The sequence below is a fragment of the Rana temporaria genome, chromosome 13 (assembly GCF_905171775.1).
Source record: "Rana temporaria chromosome 13, aRanTem1.1, whole genome shotgun sequence".
NCBI lineage: Eukaryota > Metazoa > Chordata > Amphibia > Anura > Ranidae > Rana > Rana temporaria.
Genome location: NC_053501.1, coordinates 13,893,141 through 13,910,305, shown reverse-complemented (window position 1 = coordinate 13,910,305; position 17,165 = coordinate 13,893,141).

Here is a 17,165-nt window from a genome sequence, read left to right as displayed (position 1 = left end):
TCGTGTGTATGGGGCCTAAGATCCGACCGGCGTAAGTCTCTTCCGCCGTCGTATCTAAGTTGCATATTTACGCTGGCCGCTAGGTGGCGTTTCCGTCGATTTACGCGTCGAATATGGTAATGAGCTAGATACGCCGATTCTCAAAACGTACGTGTGGCCGGCGCTTTTTTTTTACGTCAATTACGTTAGGCTTTTTTGGGCGTAAAGTTACCCCTGCTCTATGAGGCGTAGATGAGGCGTACCAATGTTAGGTATGGACGTCAGAACAGCGTCAAATTTTTCACGTTTTACGTCGTTTGCGTAAGTCGTCCGTGAATGGGGCTGGACGTAAGTTACGTTCACGTCGACTAGGCATTGAGCGGGCGCAATTTAATTTGAAATTTGCATTGAATATGCATTAAGGTGAAAAAACATAAACCTTTACAACCCCTTTAAGCAGCACACTGCAATTATTTATTTCTTTATAGTATAAACTATACATATATTTTACTATTATATAACATTTCTAATCATATGAAGTTAATAACAAGAGTCCCCCTTTACATCAGAGTCCACAGAGTTCCCCTTTTACATCTGAACTCGCAGAGTTCCCTTTCACTGTAAGGGGGGACTCTGCAGACCCCGAAGTAAGAGAGAACTCTGGGGACTCTACCATAAGGGATGCTCTGGGAACCCTGATTTAAGGGGGAACACTGAGAACTTTGATGTACAGAGAGGACTCTGATGTAAGGGGGAACACTGTGGCCTCTGGTATAAAGGGAAACTCTGAAGTAAGGGAGAACTCTGGGTCCTCTACCATAAGGGATGCTCTGGGAACCCTGATAACTTTGATGTACAGAGAGGACTCTGATGTAAGGGGGGAACACTGTGGCTTCTGGTGTAAAGGCAAACTCTGATGTAAAGGGTGCTCTGAGAACCCTGATTTACCTTACTGTGCTCACTCAGAAGCAGGAGAGAGAAGCAGTCACAGGCAGAGATGGATCGTGAGCCCACTTACCCCTTGGCAGTCGGCACCTCTCATCGTGCCCCTCCCTTAGATCAGGAGTCCCCCCCCCCATAGCCCAGAAGTGCTCCTCCCTTAGATCAGGAGTCCCTTCATAGATCAGAAGTGCCCCTCCCTTAGATCAGGAGTCCCCCCATAGCCCAGAAGTGCTCCTCCCTTAGATCAGGAGTCCCCCCATAGATCAGGAGTTTTCCTATCTTAGACTAGGATTCCTCCCCTCATAGATCAAAAGTGCCCCTCCCTTAGAACCCCCCCCCATGAGAGATGGGGGGGGGGCAGGGTGGAGAAGTGCTGTCTGTGTCTATAGATGCAAGCTGCGTTGATCAGGAAAGAACCAGCACGAGTGCCCCCATAGAAAGCTGCCCCCCCATAAACCAGGAGCGCTCTCCCCTTTAGATCAAAAGTTCCCCCCATAGCCCAGAAGTGCCCCTCCCTTAGATCAGGAGTCCCCCCATAGCCCAGAAGCGCCCCTCCCTTAGATCAGGAGTCCCCCCCCATAGATCAGAAGTGCCCCTCCCTTAGATCGGGAGTCCCCCCCCATAGATAAGGAGTGCTCCTCCCTTATATCAGGAGTCCCCCCATAGATCTGAAGTGCCCCTTCCTTAGATCAGGAGTCCCCCCATATCCCAAAAGTGCTCCTCCCTTAAATCAGGAGCCCCCCATAGATCAGGAGTGCTCCTTCCTTAGATCAGGAGTCCCCCCATAGATCAGAAGGGCCCCTCCCTTAGATCAGGAGTCCTCCCATATCCCAGAACTGCTCCTCCCTTAGATCAGGAGTCCCCCCATAGCCCAGAAGTGCTCCTCCCTTAGATCAGGAGTTTCTTCATAGATCAGAAGTGCCCCTCCCTTAGATCAGAAGTGCCCCTCCCTTAGATCAGGAGTTTCTTCATAGATCAGAAGTGCCCCTCCCTTAGATCAGGAGTCCCCCCACAGCCCAGAAGTGCCCCTCCCTTAGATCAGGAGTCCCCCCATAGCCCAGAAGTGCCCCTTCCTTAGATCAGGACTCCGCCCCATAGCCCAGAAGTGCCCCTCCCTTAGATCAGGACTCCGCCCCATAGCCCAGAAGTGCCCCTCCCTTAGATCAGGAGTCCCTCCATAGCCCAGAAGTGCCCCTCCCTATGATCAGGAGTCCCCCCATAGCCCAGAAGCGCCCCTCAAAAAAGGTGAAGAGCGAGTGCAGAGCATAGAAACACAATGATCACACATCATCTTCAGAAATAGATCAATCTTTATTAACAATGTATTTATCCATCAGTTCTAGCTATATACACTGGCTGTTGTTATACTGCAGATATTAGTGCAATAAGTCCTGCAGGAAAGAATTCTACACTGCGTCTAAAAACATCTACAAAGTGCAAAGTTTCATGAGAGCTCTCATTGGTGGAAGCCCCGAGTCCGGCGCGATACAGCGCGCTTCCAAAAGCTTTATTGGTAAGAACCGACTGGCAGTGAGGGGTTCATATCTCTTGCAGAAGCTTCGTAATCAGAGAATCAAGGACAGCGCCGGAAATCAGGTGAGTATTGCAGCGGGAACTGCAAAGCTTCAAAATGGAATGAAAGAGACATTCGTTTAGATTCAGCATTCTGTGGTAATGGCCAACTGATACCGGAGAGCTTGGGGAGCATTTCATACTTAAAGCTGAACTTTTGGTATGGTAATTGTTACAACTTGACCAATAAGTAAGTGTCATACCCGGGGCCGCTGATTAGGCAGTACAGCCAGACCAGCCCTCCTGTACCGGGCCCGGAGGGGCCCGTGTACCTGCTGGGCAAGAGGTCTGCCTGTATTGTCTTATTGCAGACACTGATCCTCTTCTGCCTCCTCTATAAACAAAGGGACTGTCCTTCAGATTTTAGGGGGACCAGACTGTGGCCATTGGGAGTAGAAAAGGTCCTCGGTGGGAAAAAAATAATGTCCCATGGTTTGTTTCAGTCAGGGTAATTGTGCTTCATCATTGGTGTCAGTGGGAAAAATTGTACCCCATCATTGGTGCCATTGAGCCACATTGTTGGTGTCAGTGGGAGGAATTGTGCCCAGTCATTGGGCCCTATTTGTGTCATTCTGCGAAACTATTCCCCGTCATTGAGCCCCATTGTTGGTCTCATTGGAAAGATTGGTGCGCCATCATTGGGCCTCGTTGTTGGTCTCATTGGGAGGAATAGTGTCCCATCATTTGGTGTCACTGGGCCCATTGTTGGTCTCATTGGAAGGAATGGTGCCCCATAATTTGGCCCCATTGTTGGTCTCATTGGAAAGATTGGTGCCCCATCATTGGGCCTTGTTGTTGGTCTCATTGGGAGGAATAGTGTCCCATCATTTGGTGTCACTGGGCTCATTGTTGGTCTCATTGGAAGGAATGGTGCCCCATAATTTGGCCCCATTGTTGGTCTCATTGGAAAGATTGGTGCCCCATCATTGGGCCTTGTTGTTGGTCTCATTGGGAGGAATAGTGTCCTATCATTTGGTGTCACTGGGCCCATTGTTGGTCTCATTGGAAGGAATGGTGCCCCATAATTGGGCCCCATTGGGAGGAATAGTGCCCCCGTCATTTGGTGTCATTGGGCCCATTGTTGGTCTCATTGGAAGGAATGGTTCCCCCATAATTGGGCCCCATTGTTGGTCTCATTGGGAGGAACAGTGCCCCGTCATTTGGTGTCACTGGGCCCATTGTTGGTCTCATTGGAAGGAATGGTTCCCCCATAATTGGGCCCCATTGTTGGTCTCATTGGGAGGTATAGTGCCCCGTCATTTGGTGTCATTGGGCCCATTGTTGGTCTCAAAGGGAAGAATAGTTCCCCATCATTGGGTCGGTGGGCCGGATTCAGATACAATGGCGTATCTGTCCGGCCCGCGTAACGTATCTCCGATACGTTATGCCGCTCTAACTTTGGGCGCGAGTTCTTTATTCACAAAGAACTTGCGCCCTTAGTTACGGCGGCGTAACGTATGTGTTGCGGCGTAAGGCCGTGTAATTCAAATGGGGATGTAGGGGGCGTGTTTTATTTAAACTTTTGTTGACCCCCGCGTTTTTTACGTTTTGTTTGAAGGGCGCATGCGCCGTCCGTAAAATATCCCAGTGTGCATTGCTCTAAATGACGTCGCAAGGACGTCATTGGTTTCGACGTGAACGTAAGTTCCGTCCAGCCGTATTCGCGAACGACTTACGCAAACGACGTAAAATTTCAAAACTCGGCGCGGGAACGACGGCCATACTTAACATTAGCTACCCCTCATATAGCAGGGGTAACTATACGCCGGAAAAAGCCGAACGCAAACGACGTAAAAAAAAAAGCGTTAGTTTCTGAATCGGTGTAAATCCTCATTTGCATATTCGTCGCGTAAAAATACGGAAGCGTCACCTAGCGGCCAGCCTGAAATTGCAGCCTAAGATCCGACGGTGTAAGACACTTACACCTGGCGAATCTTAGGGATATCTATGCGTAACTGATTCTCTGAATCAGTCGCATAGATACGACCGGCGGAACTCAGAGATACGACGGCGTATCTCTTTCTGAATCCGGCCCAGTGTCTCTGGGAGAAAAAGTGCCCTATCACTGGTATTAGTGGAAGGAATTGTGCCCCTTTATTTGTGTTTGTGGGGAGAATTATGGCCCCAAGGGCCGGATAAAAGCGAACAAAGGGCCACATCTGGCCCCCGGGTCACAGTTTGGAGACCACTGTGCTAAACCAACGCAAACCTAGACAGCCTTTTATAAATCAGTGGGTTCTGATGCCATGACGTACATATATGTTGGGGCGCACGTGACATTGTGACCCCCAAAGTCTCCTCCTTGGCTCACTCACAAGATGGTGGACTCCACTCTGCATATGACAGGTCCTCTTTAAGTTGAAACGAATGTATAAATATATGACTACGATTGATATTGCTCTCCTAACACTGCCAGTGGGTTCAATACTAGTGTTGAGCGGAATACGCCATATTCGATTTCGCGATATATCACAAATATATAGCCGAATATTCGTTGAAATATTCGCTAAAATCGAATATTCGTGATATTTTTTTAAAAAAAAAAAATTGCGAAATTTCGCTAATGCGAATTTATTGCGAACATTTTGCGAATTTTTTTTTTTTTCTGATTGGCTCTGATGCAAAAGAAGGGCGGAGAAAGTATTCTCGAATATTCGGAAATCGAATATTCGGAATATTTTATCAAAAAAAAAAATGTTGTGAAATATTTTGACAGCTGTGGTAGGAGAACTCAGGCCTCGTACACACGACAGAGTTTCTCGGCAGAATTCACCGAGAAACTCGGTCAAAACCCGGATTCTGCCGAGAAACTCTGTCGTCTGTACAGTTTTGGCTCGATGGAGCCGCCGAGGAACTCGACGAGAAAATAGAGAACATGTTCTCTATTTTCTCGTTGTCCTCGTTGTTCTATGGGAGAAGGCGGCCCGCCGAGCTCCTCGGCGGCTTCATCCCAAAACTCGACGAGGAACTCGACGTGCCAAGCACGTCGAGTTCCTCTGTCGTGTGTACGGGGCCTCATGCAAAAGAAGGGTGGAGAAAGTATTTGCGAATATTCGGAAATCGAATATTCGCGAATACTTTCTCTACCCTTTTTTTGCATCAGAGCCAATCAGAGTTGTCAAAATCTCGCAATCAATTTCGCATTCGCATTAGCGAAATTTCGATAAAATATCACCATTATTCGATTTCAGAATATTCGCAAATACTTTCTCCGCCCTTCTTTTGCATCAGAGCCAATCAGAGTTCTCCTACCACAGTTGTCAAAATATTTCACAACATTTTTTTTTTGATAAAATATTCCGAATATTCGATTTCCGAATATTCGAGAATACTTTCTCCGCCCTTCTTTTGCATCAGAGCCAGTCAGAAAAAAAAAAAAAAAAATCGCAAAATGTTCGCAATAAATTCGCATTAGCGAAATTTCGCAATTTTTTATATTCGGAATAGCGAATATTGGCCGCGAAATTCGAGATATTCGCGAATACTCGAATATGCCATATTCGAGCCGAATATTCGCAATACGAATATTCGTGAGCAACACTATTCAATACCTCCTTCTGATTCTGCCGGCCTTTCAATAGAAAAACATTGAAACAATTTTACAAAAAGCATCAACAACCTTCCGTGTAATAGAAAAATATGGCTGTACGCGTTTCGTCAACCCTAACAATAAATAACGTCTTTACCACACATACTTCACAACTGGTTTTAGGGTGGACCCGTCCCCTGCGCACACAATGGAGGCAACCAGCTCGCTGGAAGTGAAGGCCTAACCAATGAGATGCCTGGAGGGTATGGAACTCACTGGGGTTGATTTACTAAAACTGGAGAGTGCAAAATCTGGTACCAGATACTAGAAACCAATAAGCTTCCAGTTATTCTGTGGGGTTAAATATTGGACAAGCTGAAGTTAGAAGCTGATTGGCCACCATGCAGGGCTGCGCCAGATTTTGCACTCTCCAGTTTTAGTAAATCCACCCCATTGCGTCCTCCTAAAAATTGCTCACTCAGAAGATGGTGGACTCCACTCTGTGTCATGACAGGTCCTCTTTAATAAAATGTTCACAACTCTGCTACAGTCCACCAGTTTTCATACAACATAAAAAATACACAAATCTTTATTATAGAATAGGCTTTTATATACAACAATGTCAGCATGTGGCACAATCCAAGACTTGTCTAGCACAGAAAGTTAATTATTTAAAAAATAGATTTACAGCGGAACCTCGGATTGCGAGCAGTAACACGGTTAGCGAGCGTTTCGCGATACGACCACTGTTTTTAAAAAGAAAACGAATTCAGTTTGCGAGTGTTGTCTCGCAAAACAAGCAGGATTTAGACCCCTTTCACACTGAGCCACCCATAGCGTCTGCGGTAAAACTGCGCTATTTTTACCACCGACGCCATGGGCGGATATGCGGCGCATTTCGGCCGCTAGCGGGGAGGTCCCCCCCCCCCTAGCGCCGAGAAAGGATTAAAACCGCCCACAATGCGCTTCTGTATAGCCGCGCTGTCCCATTGATTTCAATGGGCAGCAGCGGTGGAGGAGCGGTAAACACACCGCTCCAAAGATGAGGCTAGCAGGACTTTTTTTTACCGTCCTGCTAGCGCAACGCTCCAGTGTGAAAGCCCTCGGGCTTTCACACTGGAGCAGCTGTTTGAGGGCGGATTGCAGGCGATATTTTTAGCACTATAGCGCCTGCAATACGCCCTCAGTGTGAAAGGAGTCTCAGGCCAAAGCAGTGTGCAGTACCGCGTTTGACCTGAGGTGGGGGGGGGCGCCGGAGCCAAACAGCGCCGTTCGGAAATGCACAGAAATGCCCAAGGACGGCTCGGCTGACCTCGGCAAACCTGGGGAACAAACTCTTTCCAAGGTTTGCCGAGGTGTCCTTGGGCCGTTTCCGAGGCTCTCAGACGCCCCCCCCCCCCACCTCTGGCCGCATGTGGTATTGCATGCCATTGAAGTCAATGCGGAACAAATTATTTTTGTTTCCATTGACTTCAATGGGGAAACTCGCTTTGATATGCGAGTACTTTGGATTACGAGCATTGTCCAGAAACAGATAATGCTCGTAATCCGAGGTTCCACTGTAGCTCTTTTGACAACAGACTACCGAAAGAGATGGTTCCTTGGATAAGTGAAGGAAGCACAGCACAGGAATAGATGCTTTTCATCACTATATGTCCAACAGCTGTTTGGACACATGACCATCACATGAGCTTGTTGGACATCCCAACCCCAAATTATGGCCATTAATATGAGTTTGGCCACCCTTTGGGGTTAGAATATCCTCCATTCTTCTGGGAGGGCTTTCCACAAGATGTAGGTTGTTTGTGGGAATGTGTGCCCATTCTACCAGAAGAACATTTATTGGGCCAGGTACTGAAGATGAATGAGAAGACCTAGCCCACAAGTGGTGTTACAACTCATCCCACAGATGTTCAGTCGTTTGGTTGAGGTCGGGCTCTGTGCTGGACACTCAAGTTCCTCCACACCAAACTGGCCAAACGATGTCCTTATGGAGCTGGCTCCACTGTTCTGGGAAGGCTTCCCTCAAAATTTTGGAGCGTGTCTGATTAGCCATGATTTCTGCATCTTTACCCCTCATATCACCCGGTTCCTGCTCCTTTACACCTTGGTCACCCCCAATTCCTGCACCTTCAGACCTCAGATCACCCCAATTTCTGCATCTTTAGCCCTCAGATAACCCCCAATTCCCGCACTTTCACACCTCAGATCACAACTAATTCCCACACCTTTACACCTCAGATTTCTCCAATTCGCAGGCCAGTCGCTACAAGGCAGGCAAACCAAGCAATTGCTTGGGGCCCTGAGCTAGCCTGGGGCCCCAAGCAGGTCCCTTTGCAGCGCTTTCTATATGCTGCAGCCACCTGAGCGCTCTATAGAGAGCCTGCAGCACTGCTGCCTCAAGTCGTCACTTCCTCTTCTCTGTAGCGTGGCCGAGCTCCTCTTCCTTCCTCCTGTCAGTCCCGACTCCGCACACACGCATGCAAAGCCCCCCTCCATGTTCTTTTTACTCCCACGGGACCCCCCCTCCCTATGTTCTTTTTACGACCGCCCCGGGCCCCCCCTTCATACCGGGTCTGTACTGCACGGCAGGAGATTCAGAGTAAAAAGAACATGGGGGGGGGGGGGCTTTGCATGCGTGTGTGCGGGGGGGGTTGGGGGGCCTCCATGTCCATTTTGCTTGGGGCCCCCAAATTCCTTCAAACGGCCCTGCCCGCACCTATACCCCTCAGATCACCCCTAGTTCCTGTACACCTCAGATCACCCCAGTTTCCTGCACCTATACACCTCAAATCCCCCCCCCCCCCCCCAGTTCCTGTACCTTCATACCTCAGATCACCACCAATTCCCACACGTTCACACCTCAGATCTTCCCAATTTCCTGCATCTAAACACCTCAAATCCCCGCCAGTTCATGTACCTTCAGACCTCAGATCACCCCAATTCCTGCACCTTCACACCTCAGATCACCCCAGTTCCTGTACCTTCAGACCTCAGATAACCCCAATTCCTGCACCTTCACACCTCAGATCACCCCAGTCCCTGTTCCTTCACACCTCAGATCACCCCAGTTCCTGTACCTTCACACCTCAGATCACCCCAGTTCCTGTACCTTCACACCTCAGATCACCCCAATTCCTGTACCTTCACACCTCAGATCACCCCAGTTCCTGCACCTCCACACCTCAGATCACCCCAGTTCCTGCACTTTCACACCTCAGATCACCCCAGTTCCTGTACCTTCACGCCTCAGATCACCCCAGTTCCTGTACCTTCACACCTCAGATCACCCCAGTTCCTGTACCTTCACACCTCAGATCACCCCAGTTCCTGTACCTTCACACCTCAGATCACCCCAATTCCTGCACCTTCACACCTCAGATCACCCCAGTTCCTGCACTTTCACACCTCAGATCACCCCAGTTCCTGTACCTTCACGCCTCAGATCACCCCAGTTCCTGTACCTTCACACCTCAGATCACCCCAATTCCTGCACCTTCACACCTCAGATCACCCCAGTTTCTGTACCTTCACACCTCAGATCACCCCAATTCCTGCACCTTCACACCTCAGATCACCCCAGGTCCTGCACCTTCAAACCTCAGATCACCCCAATTCCTGCACCTTCACACCTCAGATCACCACAGTTCATGTACCTTCACACCTCAGATCACCCCAGTTCCTGTACTTTTGACCGATGGACTTCCACACAGACGATCATTTTTTTCTATCGTTTTTTTTATCCATAGGAAAAATTTAAAACATGTTCTATTTTTTTTCACCGATGGAAAACAAACCGATGGGGCCCACACACGATTGGTTTGTCCGATGAAAACAGTCCATCGGTCTGTTTTCATCGGACAAAACGATCGGGTGTACAGGGCTTAAGAGGCAAAAATTGCTCAAGGAAACCCCTAGCAACCTCTGGAGGAACCCCAAGGCTCCATGGAAACCTGCTTGAGAAACCCTAGCTTAGTGTATGGCACTTAGGATACCACTGAAAAAAGACATAGGAGTCCTGCTTGTTCTAGGTTGCTGACCCTGGCCCTATACTAACTTTGGCCTAGATTCACGTAGGGCGGCATTACGTTGTGCGGGCGTAGCGTATCTTATTTACGCTACGCCGCCGCTACTTAGAGAGGCAAGTGCTGTATTCACAAAGCACTTGCGTCCTAAGTTATGCCGGCGTAGCGTAAATCGGCCGGCGTAAGCGCGCGTAATTCAAATGTGGAATTGGTGGGCGTGTTTTATGTAAATTAAGCATGACCCCACGTAAATGATGCTTCGAACGAACGGCGCATGCGCCGTCCGTGGACGTATCCCAGTGCGCATGCGTCGGATACAAAGCCTAAGATACGTCGAACACTGCCTACGACGTGAACGTAACTTACGCACAGCCCTATTCACGTACGACTTACGTAAATGACGTAAAAAGATACGCTTGTTCCGACGTCTATACCTTGCATGGGCTGCGCCACCTAGAGACCAGCTTTATCTTTACGCCAGCGTATGTCTTACGTAAACGGCGTAACTAATTGCGACGGGCGTACGTACGTTCGTGAATCGGCGTATCCTGCTCATTTACATATTCGACGCGGAAATCAACGGAAGCGCCACCTAGCGGCCAGCGTAAATATGCACCCCAAGATACGACGGCGTAGGAGACTTACGCCGCTCGTATCTTGGCCAAATCTATGCCTAACTGATTGTATGAATCAGGCGAATAGATACGACGGCGGCCATTCAGACTTACGACAACGTATCTGGAGATACGCCGTTGTAAGTCTTTGAGAATCTGGCCCTTTGTGTTTTTATGCCAGTTATATTATAACATCTTTGTACCATTGCTACATGTTGCCATATATTTGTCTGTCTGTGCTACCACATAAAGTTTGGTCTTTTATCAATAAATAAATTCTCTGGTCAGTATCAATATATTCTCTTGTAGCTCTTTTTAAAAATTTGCGTAAAAAAATAGACGATAAGCGCTGTGCACGTTCCCTATTAGATAGCTTTTTTTTTTATTTTATTATATTTTACTTTATTATATACAAACATGTAACGCCCATTTAGGGACAGGCATACAATGTCCTGACCACTTTCCATCAGCAGAATACTGAGAATGTCAAACTGCTAAAAGTCAGAAGAAAATCCACTCACTGCTGTAATATGTGAGCAGATCATTATAATATCTTATGTCAGACAGCTAAATAAACCTTTCAGATACTTAGGGCTCTTTCACACTGAGCGCCCGTACAGGTCCGCCTGTCAGTTTTTTTTGCGGACCTGTACGGGCGCTCTGTGCTCCTCTATGGAGCCGCGGATGTCAGCGGTGACATGCCCGCTGACATCCGATCCGCCAAAGTGTGACGGAGGAAAAACCTACTTTTCCATCCGTCTGGCGGATCGGATCGGGTGAACACGGACATACGGTCCGTGTTCATCCGATCCCCCCATAGGGGAGAGCGAAGAAAAGACAGGGCGGTCCCTACACAGTGTGCGGGGACCGCCCTGTCATCCGCCGGCTCAGCGGGGATCAACGGAGCGATCCCCGCTGAGCAAGCGGAGGTGCACGGGGGCGGATCATCACTGATCCGCCCCGTGTGAAAGAGGCCTAAGGCCCTGTACACACGACCGGATCTATCCGCTGGGATTTATCCTCAGATCAGTTCCAGCGGATAGATCCGGTCGTGTGTACGTCCGAGCGGACATTTATCGGCGGAAAAAAATCCAGCCGCTTGAGGGCCATAGACTTTAACGTTAACCCTCAAAAGTTGCATGAAAGTCGTGCCTGAATGTTATACAATGCAACAGTTGTCCATTATCACTGGTCAAAGACAAAGTCGTATCCAATTTGTACCCATCCAAAGTTGGGTCAAAGTTGAACTCCAAAGTCGGCGCAACTTTGGAGTCGTACAAGTGTGAATGGAGCCTTAGCCAGCTTCTGTTTATTTTTTTTTACAAGTTTTGGATACTCAAACCAGCTGCCGTAAATCGCAGATCTGTTTCTGTCCTCCTGGGAATCCTAGCTTCCCCTTGTTGCATTACATTGAAATAATCATATCACATATTGCACTCCTGATGAAGCTTTGTGTAGAGGAGAAACATGTTCTTTATTTTTTCCTATAAGTATGGTCACATACCTGGCAGATTTGTGACTTCTTTGTATATATTTTTTATATTTTATAGATTTGGTTAATAAAGATTTTAGGCCATAGTGGGTCTAATGCGTGGGTTTAGCACATCCCCGCTCATTATCCTTTGAGTGCAATTTCCCTTTAATGGGCCGGCAGATTATAGCTTAGTGATATATCAGGCCAACGGTTTATTATTTATTGTGTTAATTCAACCCTATATATGCTGAAGCATGCTTTTGGAATAAAGAAGACGGTTTATTTCCTAACTGTATTGACCCTCTACTGATCCATTCAATTTGGCCCTCCAGGTCTTAGTCACGGGGGAGAAAATAGGGGCCTGCCATTCCTCTCAATCCTATTTTCTGGTACTGATACACTTGACTACCTCATTTTTTGGATCAAGTTTTTCTGTATATTCTCCGAGGTGATCAATACAGCAACACAAAGGAGAATAGGGGTTCCCCAACCATAGTGCTCAGAAGGAAAGAACATATACAGTGAGGAAAATAAGTATTTGAACACCTTGCTATTTTGCAAGTTCTCCCACTTGGAAATCATGGAGGGGTCTGAAATTGTCATTGTAGGTGCATGTCCACTGTGAGAGACATAATCAAAAATTTTTTTTTCCAGAAATCACAATTTATGATTTTTTAACTATTTATTTGTATGATACAGCTGCAAATAAGTATTTGAACACCTGTCTATCAGCTAGAATTCTGACCCTCAAAGACCTGTTAGTCTGCCTTTAAAATGTCCACCTCCACTCCATTTATTATCCTACATTAGATGCACCTGTTTGAGGTCATTAGCTGCATAAAGACACCTGTCCACCCCATACAATCAGTAAGAATCCAACTACTAACATGGCCAAGACCAAAGAGCTGTCCAAAGACACTAGAGACAAATTTGTACACCTCCACAAGGCTGGAAAGGGCTACGGGGAAATTGCCAAGCAGCTTGGTGAAAAAAGGTCCACTGTTGGAGCAATCATTAGAAAATGGAAGAAGCTAAACATGACTGTCAATCTCCCTCGGACTGGGGCTCCATGCAAAATCTCACCTCGTGGGGTCTCAATGATCCTAAGAAAGGTGAGAAATCAGCCCAGGACTACACGGGAGGAGCTGGTCAATGACCTGAAAAGAGCTGGGACCACCGTTTCCAAGGTTACTGTTGGTAATACACTAAGACGTCATGGTTTGAAATCATGCATGGCACGGAAGGTTCCCCTGCTTAAACCAGCACATATCAAGGCCCGTCTTAAGTTTGCCAATGACCATTTGGATGATCCAGAGGAGTCATGGGAGAAAGTCATGTGGTCAGATGAGACCAAAATATAACTTTTTGGTCATAATTCCACTAACCGTGTTTGGAGGAAGAAGAATGATGAGTACCATCCCAAGAACACCATCCCTACTGTGAAGCATGGGGGTGGTAGCATCATGCTTTGGGGGTGTTTTTCTACACATGGGACAGGGCGACTGCACTGTATTAAGGAGAGGATGACCGGGGCCATGTATTGAGAGATTTTGGACAACAACCTCCTTCCCTCAGTTAGAGCTTTGAAGATGGGTCGAGGCTGGGTCTTCCAACATGACAATGACCCGAAGCACACAGCCAGGATAACCAAGGAGTGGCTCTGTAAGAAGCATATCAAGGTTCTGGCGTGGCCTAGCCAGTCTCCAGACCTAAACCCAATAGAGAATCTTTGGAGGGAGCTCAAACTCTGTGTTTCTCAGCGACAGCCCAGAAACCTGACTGATGTAGAGAAGATCTGTGTGGAGGAGTGGGCCAAAATCCCTCCTCCAGTGTGTGCAAACCTGGTGAAAAACTACAAGAAACGTTTGACCTCTGTAATTGCAAACAAAGGCTACTGTACCAAATATTAACATTGATTTTCTCAGGTATTCAAATACTTATTTGCAGCTGTATCATACAAATAAATAGTTAAAAAAATCATACATTGTGATTTCTGGATTTTTTTTTTGATTATGTCTCTCACAGTGGACATGCACCTACGATAACAATTTCAGACCCCTCCATGATTTCCAAGTGGGAGAACTTGCAAAATAGCAGGGTGTTCAAATACTTATTTTTATCACTGTAGTTGCGGTAATTAGCATGGCTCGGATTCACATACATCGGCGCATATTTATGCCGGCGTAGCGTATCTAATATACACTACGCCGAAGCAGCGCAGAGAGGCAAGCACTGAATTCACAAAGTACTTGCCTCCCAAACTGCGCTGGGTTCCCTCGGCGTAAGCTGTCGTAAGTGGAAGTGGGCGTGAGCCATGCTAATGAGGCGTGACCCCATACAAATGATGGGCCGAGTGCCATACAAGTACTCAAAACGAACGGCGCATGCGCTGTCCCATGGACGTATCCCAATGCGCATGCTCAGAATCACGTCGGAACTACTCCCTAAGATACGATGGATCACTGCCTACGACGTGAACGTAACCTACGCCCAGCCCTATTCACGTACTACGTAAACGACGTAAAATACGACGGCTGTGTTCCCTGGTCCATACCTTTGCATTGGTTGCGCCTCATATATGGGGAATGACTTTACGCCGGACGTACGACTTACGCAAATCGTGTATATTATGCGCCCGGCGCAAGTACATTCGTGAATCGACGTATCTCCCTCATTTCCATATTTGAATAGGAAATCAATGGGAGCGCCACTTGCGGCCAGCGTAAATATGCGCCCACGATACGCCGGCGTAGGAAAGTTACGTCGGTCGGATGAAGCCTATTTTCAGGCGTATCTTGGTTTCAGAGTCCGGTGCATAGATACGACGCCGTATATTTACACTTACACAGCGTATCTCGAGATACGTCGGCGTAAGTGCTTTGTGAATCCGGGCCCTTGTCTTTATATTAGCTTATTGTAGTTCCCAGCACAGCAAGTCTGAGATTGAGAATAGAGAGGGGGGGGGGTGGTAAACCAATGAGGTTCTACCACATGGCGCAGTGCTGTCTAACACTGAGCTAATTGGCAGGTCGGTGACCAACTTGTAATTCCTTACTGCTGTGGAGGAAAGTAAGGTCGCCGACTCGACTGCGCCGTCTGTTGCGTGAACAGAACCACACATTTTTTTTTGGGCAAAGAAGACATCACACATACAATGGTTTTTAGCTTAGGTTTAGCTGTTTGCCTTGATTTCGGCTTTATCATCGTTTTGGTTTTTCTGCAAAATTGTGCAAAGTCAGGAAGACTTTAGTGTGCCAAAACACAAATCCTAAAAGGGTCATCCATAAAATGACATTCTTAATTGACACCTTCAAATCAACAAAGCTTAAAAACATGTATTATCAGCTACAATCTGGTATAAAGAGTATAGATCTGAACACTCGTAAACAAGGACAGGTGGATCGGCGTGTTTTCGCTTGAAAAAGAGCTTCTTCAGGAGCCCCAATCCCTCCTTTGCACTTAAAAGTATTCAGATCTGCAAAAACGGCGATTCTGAATACTGTAATTTCTTTTAAATCGGCGCCGTTATCAGCAGAGTAAACCGGAAGTGACGTTGTGACGTCACTTCTGGGATTTTACTTTGAAGACCCAATCGGAGGCTTTGTTCCGGTCTCAGCTGAGCCGGCGGACGCGTCGGCTGGTGGCTCGGCTCTCCTGGTGGGACAGGAGGCTCGGGAAGAGTGGCAGAAAGCACTGGGAGGGGGGGGGGGACGTCCCCTCCCGCTCCTTTAGCATAACAGCCGAGTGGCTTTTAGCCGCATTGGTTGTCATCACTAAAGAGCCGACCGTCCGCTCTAAAAAGGAAGGTGCCGGGGTGATGCCTGCAGCTGCATATCATCCCGGTATAACCCCTTTAAGCCATGAATGCAATTTGCATACGGTCGGCGTGAAGTGGAGATATAAAAACGAAAAGGTTAGCCGGACTGAGGTACAACCCAACCTGTAACAATACTCATGCCTACAGCAAATTGATGCAAATAAGAGTAAGATGAACCACAGGTAGAATTATGGAGCCCAACAACGGGATTGTCTCTGCTAAACAGCATAACCCAGAGCGTTAAAGCTATGCTTTGTTGATTTTAATGTGGAAATAAAAATGTTATTTTATGGGTGACCTTTTTAGATTTGTGTTTTGGTGCTAAAATCCCCTTTTCCCTTAGAGGTACGCCGGGAATTTTCTATTTTCCTATTGATACTATATAGGGGATGGTGCCACGTTACTATCATAACAGGGCCAACTCACCTATTTTGCAAGACTACTTAGTAGTAACAAAGTTTAAAGATAAATATTATTATGTAACGAGTAAGCAGGGCTGGTAAACCTAAAACAACCTAAAACAATCTAAAACAAACTTAAAACAAAAGAGTTACATTTATGTCAAACATTCCCAATGTAGCCATCCCCCTTACCTGCACAGAGTAGGAGATCTCTGACTTTTCTTGTAACATTATTATGTAGCTTATTATTCCACATTTGCTGCCATTTAGAGACTAATGCCGCATACAGACGATCGGAAATTCCGACAACAAAACCATGGATTTTTTTCCGACGGAATGTTGGCTCAAACTTGTCTTGCATACACACGGTCACACAAATGTTGTCGGAAATTCCGAACGCCAAGAACGTGGTGACGTACAAGACGTACGACGGCACTATTAAAGGGAAGTTCAATACCAGTCGTGTTAGTAGAAGTTTGGTGAGAGACGATTTGCGCTTTTCAGCCTTGTGCTTTTCAGTCCATTACAGCGTGACGAATGTGCTATCTCCATTACGCTAGTTTTACCAGACTGAGCGCTTCCGTCTCGTACTTGATTCAGAGCATGCGTGGAATTTTGGGCGTCAGAATTGTCCACACACAATCGGAATTTACCAGAACGGATTTTGTCGTCGGAAACTCTGACCGCGTGTACGTAGCATTAGAAGTGATGGCTGATTACACGTCTATGGCGTTTAGGCAAAAAGTCTTATGTGCTCAAGAGTATATTATCCTTTTTAACTCCCTTTTGATTTTAAATATATTAATTTCTGC